Raw genomic sequence first — 15000 nt, forward strand, 5'->3', positions numbered from 1 at the left:
TTCGTCTACTTTGGGCTTCTATTTCATCGTTGACCTTTTCAATTCGTGAACTCTTCCTTTTCAGTTCGTTGTTCTCCTCTCTTAACGGCTAATACTTTTCGAAAAATATATTGCAGTTTCTCTCCATTGCCTCTATCTTGATATCAAGTTTGTATAATCAAAACGTTATAAGTTTCATCAGAGACAAAATTTCAGTCATCCGAAATTTAGCTCACCGATTCATTGAGTTGAGAGCTGGATAAGAGGATTAGAGTAGCCTGTCTTGTCTACGTTTGTTTGAGGGAATTGACAGGCCCAGGGTTAGATTCAATTCCGGCCATAGTAGCAAGATTGCTATTACTGTTAATACTGTAGACCTTTTAGTGGTTGTTGATTTTTTTATTTATTTATTTTTTTTTTTTGGGGGGGGGGGTCGGTTTGATTAGTTTGTTACGCAAGTTATAAATGCCTATGGCAGCCCATCATTGCTGTCGTGAGTTCATATTTACACTGTGGCTAATTTAAAAAAAAAACACCTTTTTTCAGAAATACGACAAGATCAACTAAGCAATAGTAATCCGAGCAGGTGAAGTTATTTTAGATAACAAAAGGAAGAGTAAAGATACAAGCACAATACATAATAATTCTAGTACTTCATAAATATTAAATAAACGTTGGCCACGTTGGACGACACCGGATTGGATAGATAGATAAATAGAGAGAGAGAGAGAGAGAGAGAGAGAGAGAGAGAGAGAGAGAGATAAAGAGGTGAAAATAGTGAGTGGAGGAAGAGATAGATAGATAGATAGATAGATAGATAGATAGAGAGAGAGAGAAGGAGAGAGAGAGAGAGAGAGAGAGAGAGAGAGAGAGAGAGAGAGAGAGAGAGATGGATTGATAGAATTAAAATTAATATATTAAAACAAACAAACTGTTACCCATTACCTCGCCTTATCTGTAAACAATGATATTTATTTTATTTTTTTTTCAATCCACATGATTGATCTCAATGTCTTTTGACAATTTTATTAAAATATCGTACCCGACAAAAGCAGAATATGCCACCTTTTTACTTTTAGGCACCTTTACTCTGCCGTTTCGTGGTAAAACACTCGGCGCCAAAACTATATGTTTCTGTCTCGAGTCCCCCTTCAGAGCCCCTATGTTGTGTCTTTGCAAAAGGATCACTGCTCGCTTATTTTCATCATGTTACAATAATGTAACAAGTGTTTTGTCGTGCATATCAGACCAATGAATTTGATGCAACCTACCTACGTCACACGATTTGGATCTGGATTTCTCATTCGATGTGCTGGGACAGTTATATATAACCAACACGGTTTATCATTCACTTTAGATATTATCGAGTTGCTACAAACTGTTGATTCTATTCGTGTTGTGCTCGTGCATTGTGAACATCTAACAAAATGAATCACAAGTCTGTCTTGAGTAAGTGTTAACAATATATCGCTTTTTTTTCAATATGCAATCTTATAATTTTATGTTTATTTAATCATTTGATTTAACTGCCGTACTCTGGATAGACACGTATCCAAAATTTGCCCAGAAAACTCCTTTAAAAGTCGATCGATTTAAATGACCATCATATATTGGTAAAAATGTCGAACTTGGTGCTTCGTGAAGTCTTCATCAAATTCCCAGGTTTGAGAGATTTTGTCAATATGAGGGTCATTTAATTCCATCGATATTTTTTATTCAGAGTAGGCTGTATCTATTTCCACGTAACACGGAATTTAATGGATTATTCTTAACAATGCTTTTTCCTTAAATTACACTTTTCTCAAAGGTTCATATTGTAATAGTATTAAAATTTTGTCTTCATTTTCATAAAAGCTAATGTTCCGTGCTTACTTCAATATGTCTTTTTGTTTAGTAAATAAATTTCGAGTTTAATCTCTACAATTCTCTTCAACTAATCGGCAACGTATAGAAGGGTTAGAAATATCCTAGGTTTGATTTGTATATAAGCCACTTCTTGCACGTATTTTTATTTAATCACCTCTTTCAGTAAATTATTCTTTCCAAATCGAAAAATTAGGAAGGACTGATTTTTTAGGGTTTTTTTTTTTTTTTTTTTTTTTTTTTTTTTTTTTTTTTTTTTTTTTGTTTTTTGTTTTTTGTTTGGTTTTTGCTGGTATTTTCTTTCTGACACCGACTTATACTTATAGGCAGGTCTGACATCTGACGCATGGGCCTAGTTTAACATTGTTGTAATGGACAATATTTTGTGTCATTTTTTTTTTTGAGATTCCCATTACAACAATGAGTCCATAAGGAATTGGATAATCAGACCTGCAAATAAATGCACGCCGGCTGGCACCGTTTCATACACACTTGTGTGTATATTTATCATTTTCAAAGATCTTTGCGTCATATTTTGATATTCATAAATTTATGAATATTCATACTATGCTTCTTTGTTAACCAAGTAAAATTATGTTCAACATTTACAATAATATTGTTTCGAGTATTCGCTCTCATCAGGAAGCGAAAGTGGAAGTATATTGTTGTCTTTTTTTTTTTTTTCTTTTTTTTTTTTTTGGTACGTTTTCGGATTCGCGGTTACGGTGGTTCATAATTACATAAAAGGTGTTTCTTCCGGTCCTACTAATTACCGTCCGGAGCTGTCCGGCGGCCCAGGAAAGCCGTCTGAAGGTAAGCATTCTCAAGCCATCCGGAGGCCCTCGGACCGGTAGGAAACTTTCCAGAAGTCGTCCGCCTTCCGAAAGCTCCTCGTTCTGCGCCGGACGGCTCTGGACGGCAATTAGTAATACTAATTGGTAATACTAATTGCCGTCCGGAGCCGTCCGGCGGCCCGGAAGCCATCCGGAGGTCATCTAAAGCATTCTCAAGCTATCTCAAGCAGTCCTGTACGAAGCTTCGAGAAGTCGTCCGAAAGGGAGGCCTTCCGAAAGCTCCTCGTTCTGCTCCGGACGGTAATTAGTAATACGTCAACATGGTTTTGCGCATGCGTCTCTCTCGTTCTCGCTTTCGGTGAAGTGTCCCATGCCGCTTTCACAGGAAGCGAGGACGAGAGACGCATGCGCAAAACCATAATGACGTTCTCTCTCTAATAACTTCTCCGCCGGTGACGTCCAATCAAGGGACGCTAATCTTCCGCTAATCTCATTCCCTATTAAATCTACACCATCACCTCAATAGAATCAGTTTTTCTTTGCTTCATCTGTCATGTTTCAATTCAATAGGTCTATAATAAACTGACCTAAGGGCACAGTAGGGAAACTATCATCTAAACCCCGTAATTGTGAAATATTTTTGATATAATTAAGACGTTTATTGACCATTAAGTTGAACAAAATTTTGATTAAATTGATCCTGCTTTTTGTTAACTGAACTGTCATTTTCATTTCCATTTTAAGCAAAGAATCATCTAGTCGGTGATCAATTCTCCAAATCCATACAGAAATGTGTAAAAATTTATGTATTGATCAAAGTACGTAATTACTCTGCCATTTGTATTTTTTCAGTTTTAAACATTTTGTGAAAATAACTGGTAGATATTCTATTCCCCTTGCTCATGTGATGATTCAACAGTGTCCTTTTTCAACAACCCAAATCAACTGCTTATTTTTCATAATCATTGTTTCATCAACTCGATTCCTCTCTATCTACATAATACTTCGGTTCACACTAGATTGATATTACAGGGGAGATCATCGGTCCGATTAAATCAAGAAGCTTATAATAGGAACTGGAGTGAGAGGCGGTGGCATCAAGCGTGCCACGCAAGGAACCATCGCCGCCATGCCCAGTGTGGCACGATAAGGCTATTTTGCTTTGGGGCAAGAAGGGGCCTCTTTGGGGCCTCTTGGATTAAATAGATTTTGTTTGCTTCAGATTATCATTCTTTGTTTCCCAATAATGTCTCCAGTTATTCTGTTTTTCATGTTTATGTTTATTTGACCAGCACTCGTCGATGTAAATTGAGCTTTTATATTAATTATTATTCACTTCACAAAAAATGACAGAAAATACATGTCTTACGGGAAGGAGTTTTTTATTTTCCATTAACAATGGGATTGGAGTTACCTTTTGCTCTTTCTTCTTTACCCCTACTGTTTATCATCACCGCCTCTGTCCATTTCTTGTGACCTTCCTAATCGACACGCTTATGAGATGACGTAGAAAGGGTTTAATAATATCTAGGATTGAACAAAACTCATAATGACAACTCATAGAAAACGACAAACTACAACACAAAGATACCAGTAAAGTAAGTGTGGGTCTTTTGAATAATATCTCAGTCACTGATCAAAGAATGGGCATGATCTATATTACCTTTCCATGTGCTCGAGGTCATTGGTCACATTGCAAAATGTGCTCAAAATGACCCACATAGTGAAAAGTGTTCACGGCTTTTGAATATCTAATACCACGATTGGTTGTTTTGTTCAGTTTAACACATGAGTATGTTTACAATTTTCATAAGCAATGCAGCGTGTTTACATTTGTTAAGAATTATCTAATCGTTGTACAGCAACAAAGCAAGTGATTGATGACTGGGTTGAACGAAAACCCGAATACCGATTGCTCCCATTGAAGGAAATATCAAACACATTCAATCATTGATTTGACTTCCTTATCTAGATTTCTTTCTCGCTTTCTTTTCTGGTTAGATCACTTGGTTTGTGCAATGGCCCTCACTGGAGTCCTTAATGGAGAAGGAAACAGTCATATGTATGAAATTAGTTTTGATATAACCATCTCTCCTCGCCCCCCCCCCCCCCCCTTAAATAAATCATATCTTTATTATCTACGGTTATAGTTTGTCTTTTGTAAGCATTTGAAATTAGTGTTTCTCATTAGGGATCATCTTCTTTGGTAAGGATGTGTTAATTCACTAATCTCACCCTGATCACATTTATTATAGTGTTCTCTGCAATCTGTTTCTATTGAACCATTGATTTTTGTTTTACTTCTGTGCTTTATTTAAATCAGTCATCTTTGTTTTGCTTCTCTGCCCTGTTTGAACCAGTCATCTTTACTTTACTGCCCTGTTTGAACCATCATCTTTGTTTCACTTCCGTGCCCTGTTTGAACCATAATTTTTGTTTTACTTCCGTGCCCTGTTTGAACCTGTTATCTTTGTTTTTCTTCTGCGCCCTGTTTTAACCAGTCATCTTTGTTTTACTTCTGTGTCGTATTTGAACGAATATTGAATTCCTATTTTACCTCTGTGTTTTATTTAAATCAGTCATTTGTGTTTTTTCTTCTAGGCCCTGTTTGAACTAGTAATGTTTTACTTCTGTGCCCTATTTGAAACAAAGTCATCCTTGTTTTACTTATGTGCCCTGTATGAACCACTCATCCTTGTTTTATATTTTTCTGGGTTCTTTTAATTGTAAATCTATATTTTTTTAAATTCCATCTCTTTCCTTATTACTGGCGTTGAAATGACCTACGTAAATAAATTGTCACAAACTTGTAAATTCCTAGAAAAGCAAAGAACCAAATAATAATGGACTGTGAATGGCAGTATCTTAGTTATTCTACCCTCCCCCTTTATATTAAAAAATATATAAACTGTCTGATAGAGCTTTTATATTATAAACTGTCTGATAAAGCTTTTATATAAACTGTCTGATAGAGCTATTACATAAACTGTCTGATAGAGCTTTTATATAAACTGTCTGATAGAGCTTTTATATTATAAACTGTCTGATAAAGCTTTTATATAAACTGTCTGATAGAGCTTTTACATAAACTGTCTGATAGAGCTTTTATATAAACGGTCTGATAGAGATTTTATATTATAAACTGTCTGATAAAGCTTTTATATAAACTGTCTGACAGAGCTATTATATTATAAACTGTCTGATACAGCTTTTATATAAACTGTCTGATAGAGCGTTTATATTATAAACTGTCTGATAAAGCTTTTATATAAACTGTCTGGTAGAGCTTTTAGATAAACTGTCTGCTATAGATTTTAAATGAAGAACATGGTTTGGGTTCACGTGTAAGCCATATCCATTTTTGAAATCTGATCTTAAGTTACTGATCTTATTTTGCATTTCTTACAGAAATTGCCTTTGTCGTGTTAATTTTCTGCTTCATACAAGTGCAAGTAAGTTGATATCAATTAGAAGTAAAATAATTCTTCCGGGCATTCCATTCATTTATTCATTCAGCCTTTTTCTTCTTCTCCTTCTCTTCTTCTTCTTCTTCTTCTTCTTCTTTTTCTTCTTCTTCTTCTTCTTCTTCTTCTTCTTCTTCTTCTTCTTCTTCTTCTTCTTCTTCTTCTCCTTCTTCTTCTTTTTATTAATTAAATATATGATTAGTAGCGACTTGACAATGTTGAAAGAAAAGTATTCACTAATTTGAAATGAATTCAAAGACAACGCTATTAAAGGAAAAATGATCTAATATTAGAAAGTAAACTTTTTCTAAGCCAACCGAAATAAAGAATGGAGTGAGATGAAATCCGTTCTCATATTTCCATTACTACAAAAATCAGAAAAATCATCATCATCTTCATCATCATCATTTCAGGTTGCCTAATTCAGGTGTTCTTCTCCTAGCAGTGATTTTAAAAGGATTTCAATTAACAAACTCTTGAAAACACCACTAATCTCATTTTAATGATATCAACAATAGCCGTAAGATGTTACAATTATGTTAGTGGAATGGGGAATGATAAGTAAGCAAATAAGGGCATAAGAAAAATACATTTTATAAATAGATAATATCGTTATTGCGCACAAGCTATTGTATATTTGTATATCTATACAATTGTATATTGTATATAAAACATGAATTACCCATTTCCATTATATAATAGGTTGGCGGCTAGTTACCGTCCAACCGAAAACACCATATTAATTATTATTCACTTCACAAATTTATTTTAAATGCCATTAATTAATCATAACACGCTTAAATTCCACAGCTATAAGAATGATGTAAGTGATACGTGCCCTCGCTCACACAGGATATTCCACGCTCTTTAAGATTCAACCCGACAAAAACCGACACTGGCATAATATTCATGGGCGGGGTAGTCAAGACTGGCCTCAGTAAGTAAAATCCAATCGTTGTGAAGGAAATGACAGGCCCTGTCACTGCCGCAGGGTGTTTTCAGCTTTGATTTTTATAAATTTGCCGACAGAAAAGAAAATACGTTTCAGAAATTGCGATTTAAATCCTATTTTATTTGCGGGTGAAAATCATTGACATTGCACTTTGTTTGGTAAAAATCGGTAAAAAATTACGACTTTGGTGATGAAAAATGACTTTGAAGACAATTATTGTAAACTTTTAAAAATAGTATGAATAATTTATAACTCCCTTATTTGTGGGTCGATTTTGTCATTCGAGGTATCAATTTTATTGGAATAAAGAGATAGGAACTTCAGAGTTATTTTTTCTGATGCGAAATTTGTAATTTTAGCACCAAGAAAAATAGTCGGTAAATAAATTTGTTACACCTCTTTGATAGACCGCCAGGGTCCGTTCGTGTAGAATTGTGAATCAAGCGTCTCAAAGTCTTCGACCAATCACAGGCTATCTATCCAGCTGGCCGAAACAAAGACGCTTCTCCCCGTCGATGTATTACGCTATTGTTATGCAAGGAATATAACACCTTATTGAGTAGGCCTAAAAGCTAACATCTAAAAGTAAAAATATAATTCTGAGGAATTTGAAAGTCACATTGCTGAAATCAGCTTGAAAAAATAAGTACATTGGTCTTTGTTTCATAAAAATCGGTTGAAAACCAACTGTTTTACGAATAAATTTGATTTTAAAAATTGCTTTAGTTTATTTTAGCTTTTTTTAGCAACTTTTTTATTTATCGGCCGATTTTCTTGATTTTTATATCATTCTTTATATCCCAAAGAGACGAGATCAGTGATATACTTTGTTTGTTTCAAATGTAACTAGAACATAATTTGGCTTTTTTACCTATCGACCATGCCTGGATAATTTATTCAACAACGTGGCGATGTGACGCAACTATTCCATGGCCGTCTTCCACTGCATCGATGATGATTCAATTCATTGTTGACGGCTGTTGACACGTGAGCTGTCAGAACGACCAATCGTTGAAGGGTCAAGATGCTCAGTAGCCAATCGTTCTTCGGTCAAAAAACTTAAGAACTCACGAGAACAAAAGTTTGAAATGTGGTGATGGACGGACCTATGAAATCGTTTATGGGCGGAGTTTAGCCATGAGTGACCGTAGAAAACGAAAAGACGACTACAGATATCAAAGAGTAGGCTTATATCATCAAAGGATGTCTACATGATTGACATGGCCATATAGGGAACTCATTATCTACTCCCCCAAAAATAATCTGAACACGAGAGGGTTAAATATGATAGGAAGTTCTGATCATAACAGCCTGGCTAAGTCTGGTGCCAAATGAAAGAAACAACGAGAAGGCTTACACACCTCCCTTTTAATTGAAAATGATCGGAATTCGGGTCTATGGCGGGGACCAATGAGGTTGATGAATTCTATATACTAGATTTTGACTGTCCATTAGGCGGAGCCAATGACATCCCTAGTTTTTAGACATAAGAGTTTTGATTGGTCAATTCAGATGAGATATTCACACAGTCATAAATGTGGTAATCTTAGATAGAATTGGATCGTGGGGTTGTACTGGCATCATAAACGTAGTTCAAGCGTGCCGGCAGTGTTATGCGGCGGCGCCTGCTCTTTAATCACGGTAACACCATAGCGGAGCAATAAATCCGAAGCTAGGACATCGTATACGTCTATGGTGTCCTAGATCCAAAAGCACCTGGCTAACTTTTCGTGGATCGCCTTGTCTGTAATTAATGCAGCGTTATAAAATAGTACAAGTCTGCTTGCCTCTAATTTAGGCAGGGTTATAGAATTATGTAGGTGGTGCTGTGAAAATGGTATGTGTGATTTTGAAAAGTTATGTTTGATTTTGGAATCACTACAGCTACTACGAGGACATAATGGATATTTTATTTTTTTAAATATTCAAAGTGAACAGCTGAATAACGCCGATTCAGTTGTGTATTGATCTATCTATATTACTTTTTTTTCCAAATTGACGTTTCCAAGATTCCATTACTATAGCGTTCATTCATCTCAGGTAATGTTCACCCCAAGATTGCCTAAGGAAAATGTCAAGGAATGCTTAATTTTCTCATTGAGTCATACAGTATTGTTAAAGACTAAAATTATTTAACAATTATTTGTCTCTCTCCCATATAGGTATTTAGATGCTTTTTTCAGTTTTAAAAAAAATTATTAGCATGATGTAATATATTTTATCTTTTTGCGGTTGGCTGTTACCAACTCTGATTTATACATTTTCTCTCTCAATAAATAATGCTTTTCTGTTTGAAACTTATGAATTACTCTAAGAGAAAAAAGATCAACTAGTTCCTTAAATTTTCCCTACTAGGAAAAACAAAAACCCTCAAACCCGTAGGAACTTAACTAAGACCTATAACTAACCTTATTAGAAAAAAAAATCCTCGGGCCTCGACCTAAACCTTATATTAAAAACAACCCATAGTATTGCTCTGCACTCACTCTCAATACTTCAACGACAATGGCAGCGGACTACCAAAACAATGGTTATTATATTAGGAAATTTTACACTTTTACCACTCAATCAATTTGTGTTTTACAACTTTTAAAATGCTACTAAAAATTGACAAATTGAATAAATAATTGTCTGACAAAAGAGCCAAGGTTAGAATAACAATATATAGTGAAACTATCGAAAATTCAATTGGATTCAATAGTCTGATGTCACGTCGCCAGCAACGGCGGCCATCGTGGTTCTAAACAAAGAAAATCGGCACTTTTTCTTTTCATATATCTTGTGATCAGAATGTGTAAAAGACACGATCAGATTTATAATGTTTTTTTTTCCCATCTGAATACGCTTTTATTCTCGTCAGAGGAATATTTCATAAGGGCGTCCGCCATTGTTCAGAAAGTTTAGAGCCAGTTATTAAATTACCATACGTCGTTAAGAGGGAAGTGACGTTACGACTGTTGAAGCGTATTGCTGTTTATTGTTATCTTTTGTTTGGTTTGATTTTTGTTTCAATCGTTGAATACTTGGAATTATTAATGTAATGTGAAGTACAATTTCTTTATTTTTTTAAAAATATCCTCAGCCTTTTAAAACAACTAGTTCTACATGTGATAAGTGTCGGAAGCTAAAAAACTGCGTAAGTATTTACCTAATAAACAACTCACGACGAATTGAATCTACTGGTTTCCTTCTAAAGAAATCATGAAAAATTGCAAGGTCTCCATATAGAATAAAGATCTTAAATCTGATATATAAAACTGTTTCAGCATCAGAATCAAATTCTTAGCTGGGAATCTTATGTATTTATTAATACACCCTTTTATTTGTTTACGCATTTGCATTTTCCTCATACTCCTCTTCATCTCTTTCTACTCCTCCACTGCCTCCTTCTTCTCCTCCTCCTCCTCCTCATCCTCCTCTTCTTCTTCTTCTTCTTCTTCTTCTTCTTCTTCTTCTTCTTCTTCTTCTTCTTCTTCTTCTTCTTCTCACCATCCTCCTCTTCCCCATTTTATTTCCCCTCCCTGTTTTTTTTCTCATCCTACTTTCTTCCTCTTTCCTCTCCTTATCCTCATTTTTCGGCTCCTCCTCCTTCATCTTAATCATAATCATCATCGTCGTCATCATCATCATCATCATCATCATCATCATCATCATCATCATCACCATCAATTCCTTCTTCTTCTTCTTCTTCTTCTTCTTCTTCTTCTTCTTCTTCTTCTTCTTCTTCTTCTTCTTCTTCTTCTTCTTCTTCTTCTTCTTCTTCTTCTTCTTCTTCTTCTTCTCCTCCTCCTCCTCCTCCTCCTTTCTTCATCATCATCATCATCATCATCATCATCATCATCATCATCATCATCATCATCATCATCATCATCATCATCATCATTATCACCATCAATTCCTTCTTCTTCTTCTTCTTCTTCTTCTTCTTCTTCTTCTTCTTCTTCTTCTTCTTCTTCTTCTTCTTCTTCTTCTTCTTCTTCTTCTTCTTCTTCTTCTTCTTCTTCTTCCCCTTTTTCTTCCTCTTTATCTTCATCTATTGTTGATGGATCTACAGATCCTCGCATGGGTCACCATGGGTGCAATGAGTTTCCATGAGCCCGAAGGCACAATGTTTCTCTGGGACTCAAGAAAAAATAGAAAAGGTCAGATAGCCTTATCAGAAATCCACATCAAGTGCGGACTTCCTTTTCTACCATGGAAACGTGCTAGTATACGGCAGCAATACTCAAAGCAGATATATTGCCCAAAAAGAGTCTTATAACTGTCGCATGAGATCAGCATTTTGGAATCTGATCGTATAGATCTGGTTCTGATTTATACGAACTGATTCTCCTCCTCCTCCTCATCCAGATATATATTGACAGCAAGATATTAAACTACTTGCAGATGACTAACCTACATAGTAAGAGGTTGCATAATATCCCAATAGCATTGGAATTGATTAAAATATGGTAATCTTCCACACACAAAAAGTGTGACTGCCCTTTTGTTTATCTATTAAGATATTGATTATGTAGACTTTCAGCTGAGATAGAACCTGATGTTTGTGATTACAGTTCGTAAAGCTGAAAATGACCACTCTGAATCTTTGAATACCCACACGCAGTCTAATGGACAAGATTGTCAACAAGCGTCTGCCATTTTAGTTCTATTTGGAACACAGAAACTGTCAGACTTCATGTACGGCTTTAGGAAAGACTCATGAAACATTGATAACCTTGTTCTACTGAGGACTTTAATTCGTGATATCTTTGCGTGCAAATTATAGCAATGTTAATTGACCTCAAAAGGTATTTCAACACAATTTGGAAATTTGAAATCTTCAAGACCTTCACAAGTTTGGGTAGTAAATAAACTTTCCTATTTTTGTCTGAGCTTTTGTGAACAACTTGCCTTTCCGGGTAAAAGAATGACTCATTCTTTTTAAATCATTCAATCAGAAAGAGGGAGTTCCTTAGTCGAGCGTCTACTGCCTTCGTTTTTATTTTATTACAATTGACTTAATCATGAATGATACATAGCTTCTTATATCTTGATAACTTTTTATGAAGCAAACTATTGCTGCACAGTAAGGGTGGACGGCATTTAGGGACAAATAGAACACTACTGAAACAATTTATCAGAATGGGCAATGATTCTTTTTCCTCATCAAACTGACCGAATATCATGGCACCAATATGTTGAGAGATCAGCTGTTGATCATTGAAATGGTCTAGGTTTGAGTCCCTTATCCAGTCATTTAATCCGCTGAAGATTTTAAACGTTTTGCAGGGATATGACTTACTGCAAAAATTATAGATTAGAATCTTAATAGAAAAACTATGAATATAATCAAGGATTTCATTACTCATTAATGTTCTGTACGCATAATATAAACTATGATTTTGATAACTTTCTACAGGTTGAGATTAACATCGAGAAGCTAGCAGCGGGTGTTATTAATGACCCAAAGCATCGTTTACAGCCTATAAACAAACAAAGAGTTTTATGTTAAACAGTTTGACACTTATTTGGCAAAGAGACTATCGTAACTCTTACTTACGATACATCAATTTGAAGGGAAAAGTAAAAACTGGTTGTAAGTCTATCTTAAGTCAAGTTACGATAGTCTTATTTCCACAATAAATGTATAACTGTTTAGTTTAAAGATATTTCTTCAAATTTGAATATCTTTTTTTTTTTGCTTATAATGCGACAAGGTGCGCAGTATTTCAACGCACAACATATCTCTCAGTGCAAAACTATCGTAACTTGACTTACGATAGTTTTTCACCCTACCTTGACATATATATATATATATATATATATATATATATATATATATATATATATATATATATATATATATGTGAGTGTTAGTGGGTACTTGTAGGTACGAGAGTGCTCGATAATTTAGGTTAGAGACCACTTTTATTTCTTTTATATATAAATGATTTACCATGTGGCATAAATTCAGCCTGCAAACTGTTTGCAGACGATACGAAGATCTATAGTACAACTGAACATCATAACATTCTACAAAATGATATCTTTTCACTTTTCAAATGGTCTACAACATGGCATTTGGATTTTAATGTTTTGAAATGTAAAATATTACATATAGGAAAAAATAATCCATGTCAGAATTATTTTTCCGATGCTTCTATGTCAAATCTACTTTCCGTTGTGCCTTATGAAAAGGATGTGGGAGTTACTTTCGATTCACATTTGAATTTTGATGTACATATTGATAATTGTATAAGCCGTGCAAACAGAATGATGGGAATCATATATAGAACCTTTATAAGTCTTGATAAAACCACATTTTTATTTTTGTATAAATCGCTCGTTCGACCAATTCTAGAATATGGAAATTGCATCTGGAGCCCATTATATAAAAGACAATCTATTAGTATTGAAAGTGTACAGAGGAAAGCTACCAAAAAGATTTATACAATACAGTATTTATCTTATAAGGAAAGGTTAGACTTTCTTGACTTACCCAGTTTGAAATATAAAAGAATTCGTGGGGATTTATTTCAGGTTTATAGACTGGTACATGGTCTGGACAGGATAGACTTTTCTGGGTTTTTTTCATATTCTAATATTACTTTTACTAGAGGAGACAAGTTTAAGGTTTTTGTCTCTAGATGCAAAACAAACATAAGACTAAATTGGTTCGGTATTCGTATTGTCCAGAAATGGAACTATTTGAAATTTGAAACAAAGAATGCAAAATCTATGGATTATTTCAAGTTGTTAGTAGACAGGGAATTATATGATGGGAGATTTATATATGACGAATAATAATAATACTTGTTTGCACTGCTGTTGACATGGCTTTCAATCTTGTATATATATATATATATATATATATATATATATATATATATATATATATATATATATATATATATTATGCATTATTATATTATTATGGTTATCTTCTATATGCGTGTGTATGTGTGTGTATGTGTGTGTGTGTGTGTGTGTGTGTACTTCGCATATCACGGTTAAAGATATATGTTTGTACACCACATACACATAAGTACATTTAAGTTGAAATACCATCTTTACCACGTATATCATTATTGTAATCTTTAATCAATAGATTTATGGCATTACTATTAATATTAAGGGCATTCAAGGGATTTTATCCTATTTTGCCCTATACCATATGTTATGTTATGTTAGAGCATATAAAAATAAATAAATAAATTCACTCACGTATTTTTAAGCCAACATGAACGTTTCAATGTCCTTCATTTCCTCAGTTGGCATTTGTCCGTAGAATGGTCTCTCGAATGAAAGACCAGTCTGCGGACAAATGGCAACTGAGGAAATGAAAGGACATTGAAACGTTCGTTTTGGTTTAACAAAACGTGAGTGAATTTATATATATATATATATATATATATATATATATATATATATATATATGTGTGTGTGTGTGTGTGTGTGTGTGTTGTTGAAATCAGTTCTTCGGTTTTTGTTTCTAAATGTAATTGATATTTTTTGAAACATTGATTCAATGTTGTTGGAAGTGAAGTTGGCGTACGCCCTCTGTATTTGGCTCCTTGTTTGAAGTAATCATCCATTGAGGTTTGTACTGGAATATTTTCATCTCGCCGGAGCACGTGTCCGAACAGTTTCCATCTTTGTTTCTTTATATGCGTACTGACTGGATGTACTCTGCATCTGTCGTATACATCCCTCATCAATGGTATTGTCTGGCCAATGTACCCCAATAACTCAAGAATTTTTGCTAACCCATTTCCACTCAGCAGTGATTGCAGAAAGTACTTTGCTAGCTTCCAAAGGGTTGCACGCAATTGTTATTGTCCGTTTCACGCTAAAGAAACCGGGAACGAAATCTGAATCTTCCTTTAATGTCCACATTTACTCATAAAGATATTGACATGATTTTTAACATTATGTTAAAAATTCAGCAGTGGTCTAGACAGTCTGT

General features: G+C 34.5%; 1 long non-coding RNA gene across 10 annotated transcripts in view; it reads left to right on the top strand.

Moving 5' to 3' along the window:
• LOC144974202 (uncharacterized) overlaps positions 1 to 15000 on the top strand; it is a 31284-nt gene that overhangs the window by 7888 nt on the left and 8396 nt on the right. For 4 of the 10 annotated variants that reach the window (XR_013645660.1, XR_013645658.1, XR_013645661.1 and 1 more), the window contains exons 2-5: positions 1059 to 1428; positions 6045 to 6088; positions 6911 to 7037; positions 10135 to 10188. This is a non-coding gene — a long non-coding RNA (uncharacterized LOC144974202). Of the gene's footprint in view, positions 1 to 1031; positions 1429 to 4637; positions 4699 to 6044; positions 6089 to 6910; positions 7038 to 10134; positions 10189 to 15000 lie in introns of all 10 variants that reach the window. The other 6 variants (XR_013645664.1, XR_013645663.1, XR_013645665.1 and 3 more) reach the window with 4 other exon arrangements.

The sequence above is a fragment of the Berghia stephanieae genome, chromosome 5 (genome assembly GCF_034508935.2).
Source record: "Berghia stephanieae isolate SIO BIC M18660-M18661 chromosome 5, UCSD_Bste_1.3, whole genome shotgun sequence".
NCBI classification, from domain to species: Eukaryota; Metazoa; Mollusca; class Gastropoda; order Nudibranchia; family Aeolidiidae; genus Berghia; species Berghia stephanieae.